The 11,866-nt window shown below is 36.9% G+C and overlaps 1 pseudogene; it reads right to left on the bottom strand.

Moving 5' to 3' along the window:
• Positions 1 to 11,361: 11,361 nt before the first annotated feature.
• On the bottom strand, positions 11,362 to 11,517 carry LOC112396144 (60S ribosomal protein L39 pseudogene; annotated as a pseudogene).
• Between the last annotated feature and the right edge of the window lie 349 nt (positions 11,518 to 11,866).

The following is an 11,866-nucleotide window of genomic DNA, read 5'->3' as shown; positions in this document are numbered from 1 at the left end:
GCGACACAGGGCATGGACTCACACACCCCCCTCACTGAATAGTCTGGTTGGTTGGCTGTCATTCTGTAGAGATGGGAACTAAAGAAGAATTAAGAAGGAATGAAATGGTCAGATCTCCCTCTATCTCCACTGTGGAGAATGGAGAGGTGATGGGGACAGGGTTTATTTCTTGGATACCCTTTTATCAACCAGTATCCCTTGTGGAAGCTTTTCATTTTCTTATTATATTTTTCCTTTCTTTTCTCTCCCTGGCTTTTGTTTCTACAATCCAGTGGGGAGATCAGAATTTAATAACTAAATGTAGTAACTTATGATAGCTTCTGCCTCTTCCATTCTTTTCTCAATCCTTCTGTATGTTTAATCTGATTTATTCAAACTTCCATTTGGTAGTTATGTCTGAGTGAGTCTCATTCTCTGACTATCCCTGGAGACCTGGCTTATGTAAACTTAGGGTCCTGGGCTTTACCTGATATTCTGATAGAATTCTCCCAGAAGTAGAATAAGAATCCCCCAAATCCCAAATCTGAAAATTGTCTGTATTGTTTGCAGGAAAGCCTAGAAAAATATCGAAGCCAAAGAACTTAGGAGAGTAATGTGAGGAGATAAGAGAGAGAATCTGTTCTTCATAAATAGAAAGCCTATGTTCCCTAGAGTGGAGAAGGTGAAGTGGGGCAATTTATACATAAAACTCATAGTTAGTAAAGCTCACAGTTGTCTTCTCAGTTGTCTTCCTTAATCACACAAAGGCACACATGGAAAAGCATCCCCCTTGCACAATTCAGTTCTGCATAGTGGAGCAGTGATTCTCAAGGCGGATGAAGGGTACAATCAAAACCAGCTCTGGGTCTTTTTCAAACAGAGAATTTTGTGAAAACTCTCCCACTGCCCGCATCTCCCACACTCCCACTCCCCACATTGAAAGTTACCAACAAAGTGAGATACAACTGCTGATATGGATGTGCCACATCCCTTAAGTGCATCTGGGTAAATAAAACGTTGAGAACAACTGTAGACATCCTCTGGTGGTGTATGCTGTGGTGTGCAGGGAAACCTACCAAAAACCAGGCATGATTATGCAAAGCTGGCAGCCATGTTTTTCCCAGTTCCCCACTGTCAGCTGTGTTTTCTTTTGTGACAAAGAAGTAGTGACTTACAGTGGGTCATAAATCTAAGGCTGTTCTCTTATCAGCATTCAGAAGGCAAGGACTATGTCTTATTTATCTTTCTATTCCCACTGCCTTGCACAGTGCCTGATACAGAACAATCGCCCAACAAATGAACTGCAAAATGAATGAAAAATTATCTTGAGAGGGTAGTGAGCTAAAAGGCAAAGATTTTATAGACTTCCAAATCTTCAAAACACTGCATTTTCCTACCCAAATGTTTGAATTGGGCCTTTTATATGTTAAGTATTTGGCTTATTTGGTAATTATTGTTCTGTTACCTGACACTTAGAAAACCTAGCATTATGAATAAAACTAATTTGAGGTCTCTCAGCAACTGTTGATTTTCAATACTTTTCTTCCCTGCAACAAATAATACTCTTTAGGGCATATACTTCCTCGCCATGGTTTTTTAAAATTTATCCTGATGAACTAAACAACAATAATTTGACAGTGAAGACATTTAAATCATGCACTTTAGTGCAATTCCCAGAGCTAGAGAAAACAGGCCACTGTGATTGAAGCAATGGATTGAATCTCTACTGCCAGATGGCAGCTGAAATATAACAGGCTTACAGCTGTCAGCCACACCTAGAGGTCTGCACGCAAAGGGTAAGCATGTCAGCGATGGAAATAGAAAGCTGGGTGGTTACCTGAAATTCTTGCATTGTTCCTAGTGGCTTATAAAGACTAAGGGAAATCTGTTTAGTATTTGTAATGGAGCTGTGTAAATGTACTGCTTGCGTCCTGGGTATTATTGCTATTTTTTATATGTGCTGTGTTAGATTTTTAAACACATACCTCTGAAATCAAAACCAGCATTATATTTCTCAATCTATGATGTTTACATGATTTTGTTCAAATCATTCTTAAAAACACACAATCTGTGAGAAATGGCTTCCCACATCCCCAAAGCTTTTAAGCATGGGTTTTCAGAATTTTCTTTAATGACTGATATGATTTTTCTTCTTATTCTGTATGCTACAGTTGATTCAGGGCAAAAGTATTTTGAATTTCCCACTCCATGTCAGAATAGCCCTGAAATAATATAATACTTTATAGGATGAAGCTGTTGTCCATGTTTCCATAACTTCTGTTAGAGAATGCATCTGGATCCATTCAACCATGTTCAATGTTTTTAAATGCCAAATAAGAGCTTCAGAAGAGCCCCTTGAGGAAGGAGAGATGACATTTGCCGAGCTCTGCTCATATCAACTCAGGAAGAAGAATATATCTGGCAATACATTTATCCTGATAAACGTGATGATAGGAAAGTTTTTGTTTAAGCAGTGGCAGCATGTATTTACTGCTACATCTATATACGGGCTGTCAGGTCACATAAAACAGGCCATAACAGAAGACAGTTGCAGGGAATAGGTTATGTAATGAGATCAAGCCAATCAAAGTCTGGCATCCAGCTGTAATTCTACTAACAGTGTGGGGAGTCTGCTTATCCACCCAAGTCAAGGATATATTTCTTTTTCTTTTTGATCACTGTTCATGAAATTACATTGTTATCCCCTTCAGCTGTTCAGTGAGCCACTAGAAAGAAGAATAAAATGTATAAAAAATGGGAGGAAAAGGAGAAAGGCCTCAGGCTATAGAATTTATAGCTGGAGAACTCAAGATTTTTATGCAGGTAAATTTCCTAAATAGAAAAGGACCACAGAGTCTTGAACTATTCAGAAATAAATATGCTGTTTTAAGTTTATGATGCTCACAAAACCCCACGGTATTGTAACTCTCATTCTGACAAATACAAGGCACTAGTCTTTAGAACAGCCTGAAAAATCATTCAAATGAGGGAGATATCAAAAACTACTGAAGCAGAGATTCCTTAAGTGTAAGTTAGTAGGTTTTCAATCACTTTAGTTTCACAATTTGACATTATTAAGGCTAATATATAGGTGCCTGCCAGCACAGCTACCATTAGGAATCTATCAGTATTTCCATTATAAATCCCATTTTTCAGGAGTTAATAACTTGGTCATAAAAATTTACTGCAGGCTGAAATCAAGTCTTGAAGGAAAATCTCTTTCCTTAATCCCAGCAGAAGAGTTTGCTCGTGTTTCTGATGCTAAGATAGTCAGAGACCAGAAAAGGTAGAGTATGTATAAACTTTCATTTCTGAAAATTTAGCATCAATCCTGGTGCTGTCAGACGTGGTGATATGTGCTGGTATTTTGTTTGTTGGCTTGCTTTTTCTTCTTCTCTCCCCACCCCCTCCTCCACCTACTCCCCTTTCTTTTTTGTATCTTGGTCCTAAGTGGAAGTTTGGTCCTTCTAAAATGTTCAACATATGCATTTTGCTCAGTGGAGAAGGAGCAAGGAAGTCAGAGTTTATATAGATTCATCAGAAAATAAGCTCTGAGCTTCTTTTCCTTCTGGTTCCCTATAATCTTTTCAGCACTGAAATGCTCTGCATGGAAACATTATAAAGTTACTTCAGTAAGTAGGGAAAGCTATAAACTGTTACTTTGTGGCTAGGCGAGAAAATTGATCTACCATCTTACAACCTTTTTGACTATCCAGCAAAATATTTATCCACTTTCTCTGCATTTACCAAATGCATAATAACTATGAAGGGGTACCATATTAATATGGTGAAATGAGTAAGGAATTAATTCAAAATTTTCTCATTGCCTAATATATTTTTTATTTTAAAATTTTTACATTTTTAAAAATTTTATTTTCTTTATTTTTTAATACAGCAGGTTCTTATTACTCAACAGTTTTATACACATCAGTGTATACATGTCAATCCCAATCTCCCAATTCATCACACCCCCACCCCCAACCCCTGCCGCTTTCCCCACTTGGTGTCCATACGTTTGTTCTCTACATCTGTGTCTCAATTTCTGCGCTGCAGACTGGTTCATCTGTACCATTTTTCTAGGTTCCACATATATGCATTAATATACGATATTTGTTTTTCTCTTTCTGACTTACTTCACTCTGTATGACAGTCTCTAGATCTATCCAGGTCTCTACAAATGACCCAATTTTGTTCCTTTTTATGGCTGAATAATATTCCATTGTATATATGTACCACATCTTCTTTATCCGTTTGTCTGTCGATGGGCATTTAGGTTGCTTCCATGTCCTGGCTATTGTCAATAGTGCTGCAGTGAACATTGGGGTGCATGTGTCTTTCTGAATTATGGTTTTCTCAGGGTATATGCCCAGTAGTAGGATTGCTGGCTCATATGGTACTTCTATTTTCAGTTTTTTAAGGAACCTCCATACTGTTCTCTTTTTTTTTTTTGTTTCTATTTCATTTATTTCTGCTCTGATCTTTATGATTTCTTTCCTTCTGCTAACTTTGGGTTTTGTTTGTTCTTTTCTCTCCAATTCCTTCAGGTGTAAGTTTAGATTGTTTATTTGAGATTTTTCTTGTTTCTTGAGGCAGGCTTGTATAGCTATAAACTTCCCTCTTAGAAATGCTTTTGCTGCATCCCATAGGTGTTGGATCATCGTGCTTTCATTGTCATTTGTGTCTAGGTATTTTTTGATTTCCTCTTTGATTTCTTCCGTGATCTCCTGGTTATTTAGTAACATAGTGTTTAGCCTCCATTTGTTTGTTTTTTTCCTTGTAATTGATTTCTAATCTCATACCGTTGTGGTATGAAACGATGCTTGATATGATTTCAATTTTCTTAAATTTACTGAGGCTTGATTTGTGACCCAAGATGTGATTTATCCTGGAGAATGTTCCATGTGTGCTTGAGAAGAAAGTGTAATCTGCTGTTTTTGGATGTAATGTCCTATAAATATCAATTAAATCTATCTGGTCTATTGTGTCATCTGTTTCCTTATTTACTTTCACTTTGGATGATCTGTCCATTGGTGTAAGTGGGGTGTTAAAGTCCCCCACTATTATTGTGTTACTGACTATTTCCTCTTTTATAGCTGTTAGCAGTTGCCTTATATATTGAGGTACTCCTGTTTTGGGTGCATATATATTTATAATTGTTATATCTGCTTCTTGGATTGATCCCTTGATCATTATGTAGTGTCATTCCTTGTGTCTTGTAACATTCCTTATTTTATTTATTTATTTATTTATTTATTTTTGCGGTACGCGGGCCTCTCACTGTTGTGGCCTCTCCTGTTGTGGAGCACAGGCTCCGGACACGCAGGCTCAGCGGCCATGGCTCACGGACCCAGCCACTCCGCAACATGTGGGATCTTCCCGGACCGGGGCACAAACCGGTTTCCCCTGCATCGGCAGGCAGACTCTCAACCACTGCACCACCAGGGAAGCCCCATTCTTTATTTTAAAGTGTATTTTATTTGATATGAGTATTGCTACTCCAGCTTTCTTTTGATTTCCATTTGCATGGAATATCTTTTTCCATCCCCTCACTTTCAGTCTGTATGTGTCCCTAGGTCTGAAGTGGGTCTCTTGTAGACAGCATATATATGGGTCTTGTTTTTGTATCCATTCAGCAAGCCTGTGTCTTTTGGTTGGAGCATTTAATCCGTTCACATTTAAGGTAATTATTTATATGTATTTCCTATGACCATTTTCTTAATTTTTTTGGGTTTGTTTTTGTAGGTCCTTTTCTTCTCTTGTATTTCCCACTTAGAGAAGTTTCTTTACCATTTGTTGTAGAGCTGGTTTGGTGGTTCTGAATACTCTTAGCTTTTGCTTGTCTGTAAAGCTTTTGATTTCTCTGTCGTATCTGAATGAGATCCTTGCTGGGTAGAGTAATCTTGGTTGTAGGTTCTTCCCATTCATCGCTTTAAGTATATCATGCCACTCCCTCTGGTTTGTAGAGTTTCTGCTGAGAAATCAGCTGTTAACCTTATGGGAGTTCCCTTGTATGTTATTTGTCATTTTTCCCTTTCTGTTTTCAAAAAGTTTCCTTTGTCTTTAATTTTTGCCAATTTGATTACTGTGTGTCTCAGTGTGTTTCTCTTTGGGTTTATCCTGTATGGGAGTTGCTGCACTTCCTGGACTTGGGTGGCTATTTCCTTCCCCATGTTAGGGAAGTTTTTGACTATAATCTCTTCACATATTTTCTCTGGTCCTTTCTCTCTCTCTTCTCCTTCTGGGACTCCTATAATGCGAATGTTGTTGCATTTAATGTTTTCCCAGAAGTGTCTTAGGCTGTCTTCATTTCTTTTCATTCTTTTTTCTTTATTCTGTTCCCCAGCAGTGAATTCCACCATTTTGTCTTCCAGGTCACTTATCCGTTTTTTTGCCTCAGTTATTCTGCTGTTGATTCCTTCTAGTGTAGTTTTCATTTCAGTTATTGTATTGTTCATCTCTGTTTGTTTGTTCTTTACTTCTTCTAGGTCTTTGTTAAATATTTCTTGCATCTTCTCGATCTTTGCCTCCATTCTTTTTCCGAGGTCTTGGATCATCTTCACTATCATTATTCTGAATTCTTTTTCTTGAAGGTTGCCTATCTCCACTTCATTTAGTTTTTCTGGGGTTTTGCTTTGTTCTTTCATCTGGTACATAGCCCTCTGCCTCTTCATCTTGTCTGTCTTTCTGTAATTGTGGTTTTTGTTCCACAGGCTGCAGGATTGTAGTTCTTCTTGCTTCTGCTGTCTGCCCTCTGCCCTAGTATCTTTTAGACCTAGCTTAATTTCTTTTTTTTTTTTAAACATCTTTATTGGGGTATAATTGCTTTACAATGGTGTGTTAGTTTCTGCTTTATAACAAAGTGAATCAGCTATACATATACATATGTTCCCATATGTCTTCCCTCTTGCGTCTCCCTCCCTCCCATTCTCCCCATCCCACCCCTCCAGGCTGTCACAAAGCACCGAGCTAATATCCCTGTGCCTTGCGGCTGCTTCCCCCCAGCTATCTACCTTACTACGTTTGTTAGTGTGTATATGTCCATGACTCTCTCTCGCCCTGTCAAAACTCACCCTTTCCCCTCCCCATATCCTCAAGTCCGTTCTCCAGTAGGTCTGCGTCTTTATTCCTGTCTTACCCCTAGGTTCTTCATGACATTTTTTTCCCTTAAATTCCATATATATGTGTTAGCATACGGTATTTGTCTTTTTCTTTCTGACTTACCCTAGCTTAATTTCTTTTAGGGCCTAGCTCTCTGGGCATATTATGACACACAAAACCTAGTCTATTCTTGGGCCAAACTATTTTTTCTGTAGTTATGTACAACTGAAAGTCCCTCTTTTTTCCTGGGAGAAAAATAGTCAACAGTCATCATAGACCACCAATCTATTCAAGATGTTGTGGAACTACTTTCCATGAAGGTTTAAAGACAATGAATAGAAAGAAAGAAAGATAAAGCACTCAGATTTAACATTGAGAAATAAGTGCAAGATTATCCCAACATTCTGTACTATTTTAGTGAATTTGGTGGAAGAATTAAGGAATTGCTGGTATATACTGATTTCTAGAAGGATAAGCATTCTCATTTCCAACCCAAAGCTTTACATTGGTGTGCATAAAATTTTGACTTGTGTGTTCCTACTATCTCCACCGTCTAGTGCCTGGCCCTGACTTATAAGGGTTTCTTTTTTTTTGCATATCTGATGCTATTATGTCTCACCTTGCTCCCCTCGGCACTTCCTAGCTAACCTGGCAAGCATCCCTTGAGTTTCAAACGGTGAGGGATCTCATATGCCTTGCTGCCCCCTATTGGTGACCAAAGACAGTCTTAGATTTTTTAAATTAATGCCTATATTTGAGAGGTACTTCCTATGGAAGCTTTTTATAAAGTTTTAAAAAATTATATAAATATTATATGATGATTTTATTTATAATTAATGGCTTTATTTTTTAAATGTTTATTTTGACTTAGTTTTCTTCATAAATTTATAAGGAATTTCTTCAGTTCATGTCATGATCTTTTACTAAAATTGGCACTGCATAACTGAAAGTGCAAGGCAAAGTTTTCTATCATCATTGCACAAAGATTTTCTTTCTTTGTACATTTAAACGAAGGAATTGATTTCTTATGGTTTTGAATGTAGTTCTTTAAATTGAAAACATACATATTGGATTTGCGTATTGCTTCCTCAAAATGGGTTTCTTTTTTGTTTTGTTTTAATGTTGTATTAGCCTATTTGGGCTGCCATCAAAATATGCCATGGACTCGGTGGCTTAAACACAGAAATTTATTCTCATAGTTCTTGAGGCTGGAAGTCCCAGGTCAGAGTCTGGCAGGGTCAGCTTCTGGTGTGAACTCTCTTCCCAGCTTGATATCCTTAAAATGGTAGAGGGAGAGAGTGCTAGTGACTTTCCTCTTCTAATAAGATCACCAGCCCTATTGGGTTAGGACTCCATCCTACGACCTCATTTAACCTCTGTCACCTCCTCACAGGCCCCTTCTCCAAATGCAGTTACATAGGGAGTTAGGGCTTCAACATGTGAATTTGGAGGTGGGGGACACAAACAGAAAATTGTTGATATGTGAATTTTAATAATCCAACTTATTTTTTAATTAATCAATCAAATTATTATTTTTAAAATCACATACCATGGGCTAAGAGTAAATGAGAATGGGATTGGTATTAGAATAATAAGGCATTACCCTCACCATGGTGAACTGATAACACAGTTAAGAAAATGAATTAAAATCAGACTAAAACAAGGAAAAATGATAAAAGTGCAAAGTACTAAATCATCATACTGTCTTTAATTACAAAAGAAGTTGTATTTGTGGGCTGGAATAACCAGAGAAGTCTGACAACTTAGTGCTTTCAGAATTTTCTTAAATCACCTGATATATTTTTACCAGGCTACTGCTGCTAACTGAAGCAGTGGGTTATGTGTCTTGGGCTGAATGAAGCATGCCACAGAATCATTGATGTTGGGCTAAAAAACCCAAAACTCTTCCTTCTTTTGTTTCTTTATTTGTTTGACTGCCTGTTGAGTCCAGAACAATTTCAGAGCATCCAGTGGAGCCCCTAACCATTCCAGAGGGCAAGAGATTGGACACACTGATTGGTTTGAAAACCTTGATATCTAATTTTTTCTGTGGCTTCTCTGTAAGTTCAACTCAATAGTTCATTTATTTATTCCTCCAACCATAGGGAAAACAAGCCTGAAAACACCAGTTTATAACACTAAATTATGAATGTTAAAGACACGCACAGCTCTACCTACCAGCAACACCTATGGGCAGAGCCTGTCATACCGTGGACACTGACATATTTCTAATTGTACCATTTCTTATCAAGTAAACATCCTGGGTTGATCAGAAAAACAGAAAATATCGCCATGATCAAAATAAATCTATAATTTAAGCTGGATTTTCTACCACTATCAGGCAAAAGGTTGTTTAAAAAAAAAGTTGTGCTGTAAATCACATCTCATTTTGCAGAATCTGGTATGAAGGAAAAATTGTGTGTTTGAAATTTGTCCCTGAATTTATCTCTAATTTCAAAATCATTTTCCTTCTTCTGTGAAGCCTATCCCCAGCCCAGGTTACTGCATTTCCCTTGTGCTCTCACTTCTGCTCTCCTCCATTTATCAAAGCAAAGTATCTGCTAACAGTCATGTAAAACCTGGTATGAATTTAAGTCATGGTGTTATCTCTCTTCAGGGGATTTATAATTTTGGATTTATCTATAATTCTGGAATAAATGCCTTTGACTCCTGCAAAAGAAGCTTTATGTATGAGCATAGTAAAGAGAGGTGTTTTTGGAGTTGGGGACTTTCTGTTACTGTTGAAATCACACAAAGAGCTAGCAGTCAACTTTATTGAGAAGATTGGTATCTAAATTGTAAAATTATCTCAAAGTTAGGGATTTATGTAAAATGCAAGGTCAGAATTACAATGAAGGGACATATTACTTAAGTATTTTGGAGATGAGAAAATGAAACTAGCATTTATTGGGTATCATATGCCAGGAAATGTGCCAGGCATCCTCACATTTCTTTAGCTCATTTAAAGCACTTCTGTAAATTCTTCACCCCATTTTACCATCAAGGAAACAAAGTTCTGGAGGTTAAGTTTCACAGATATCCTGCAGCTAGCAAATAATGGAACCATGTCTCCCTGGCTTCAAAGTCCATTATCTTGGTATAGGAAAGAAAAGTTGTCAAAATACGTGACACTTAAACACGTGATTTATTTTGCTCTATTAAAAATTTGCTTTGAACATTTTGAATTAAACTCCTTTAATCACAGGATAACATGTACTTTGTACCATACCACCTTGCTGGCTTTTAGTATGCAGAGCCAAGATGAATTTTCTTCAAAAATTTTTTCAATTTATTTCTTCTATCAGAAACTGTCAATAATAGAGGATGGTGAGGCTGTAATGCAGAAATTACAAGGTTATCCAAGACCTGCCTCATATGTAGTTGGCATATGTTGCTCTCCAACTAACCTATGGATATGAATATTTCTGTACTAATTGAAAGTAAGCTAGCCAAAGTCAACCTACACAATCATATGGGTGGAATAATCATATAATTTGAACCAAAAATTGGGACACATCAACAGACTGAATATTTGAAATTATGACTATTACATTATATCTAGAGTATATGGTTAGCTTATTAAGGGTTAGGGGGCTAATTTTGTATTTTTTCTCAATTAAATTTAACTGTAGATTCACTTGAGAATGTGTTTTAATGCTTTACTGAATGAATCTACCCACTTTTACATTTTTTTGAGAAATAAAGAAAAAATTAGGTGGTAAACAGAATCTATTACTAAAGTCATGTATATGAACCAAGGCCAGTTTGAAGCTGCATTTTTGTGCAAGGAAGCCCATTTTGTTTATTGCTTTCCAAAAATTTAAAAATATTAAGTGTGATTATTTTTCCAAACTTTTTAAGGTTACATTAAATCAATGTAAATAATAACAATAAAGCTTGCTAACTTAAAAATGTGGGTTTTTTAGGTGTATGCTTTAGATTGGATTATTAATTAACTTTTGAATTGGAAATATTAATCTACAAAAGCAATAAAAAGTGTATTTTAACTCTTATTCTATCTAATATGATGATAATATAGGCTCTTTGCTTTTACTATTTTCCCCTCTGGTTACCTGTCCTTTTTTTTTTTTTTTAGGTTTCCCATATTCATTACTGAGCTACACATTGAGCAGTGGTGAGGAAAGATCAAGAAAAGAGAAGAGAGCCATTCCATTTCTCCCATCAAACACAGGCAGCTGTTCCAGACAGTAGTGATGTTCTGATACGGTAAGACACAATTGACCTTAATAGCATAAGTGTGTGCCACTTCATATGTGAGGCTCCTTATAGACCCAGCTTGGTTCTTCTCCAGTGTCTTCTCTTGGAGTTGTACCTGATTGTATTACCAGTTTTCATTTGAATCCATGGGGGAATGGGACGATTTTGCTTTTGTTTCTTGGCCAGGAATCACTTGATCCTGAAAGTGTTGTGAGAAGACATGGTAAGGAGGAAATTCAACTGCACATAGGATGGCAGACAAGAGAAAAGATCCCTTCTGGTTACCTGTCCTTGAGTAATCCTTTCTGCTTGTAATTATCATGACCAGAGATTGGATAGGAAAATAAAATAGGAATTACTCGGGGCTTAATCTGTCCTTGCATATGATGGTGGTGGGGAAATAAGTTGAAAAAGGTACATAATGTGGTACTTGGGTTTTCTAAGGGCTCATTTATATACTATTTATATTCCCAATTTGGCATAAAAAATTGAGGCTCTGATGATGTAATTTATAAAATTGATACATGGTACTATAAAAGATGGTTTCATAAAAATGTATTTTAAAACGTAA

The sequence above is a fragment of the Neophocaena asiaeorientalis genome, unplaced genomic scaffold (assembly GCF_003031525.2).
Source record: "Neophocaena asiaeorientalis asiaeorientalis breed wild unplaced genomic scaffold, Neophocaena_asiaeorientalis_V1.1 scaffold146, whole genome shotgun sequence".
NCBI lineage: Eukaryota > Metazoa > Chordata > Mammalia > Artiodactyla > Phocoenidae > Neophocaena > Neophocaena asiaeorientalis.
Note: the sequence above shows the minus strand (reverse complement) of the source record. Positions and strands in the feature narration are given on the sequence as shown.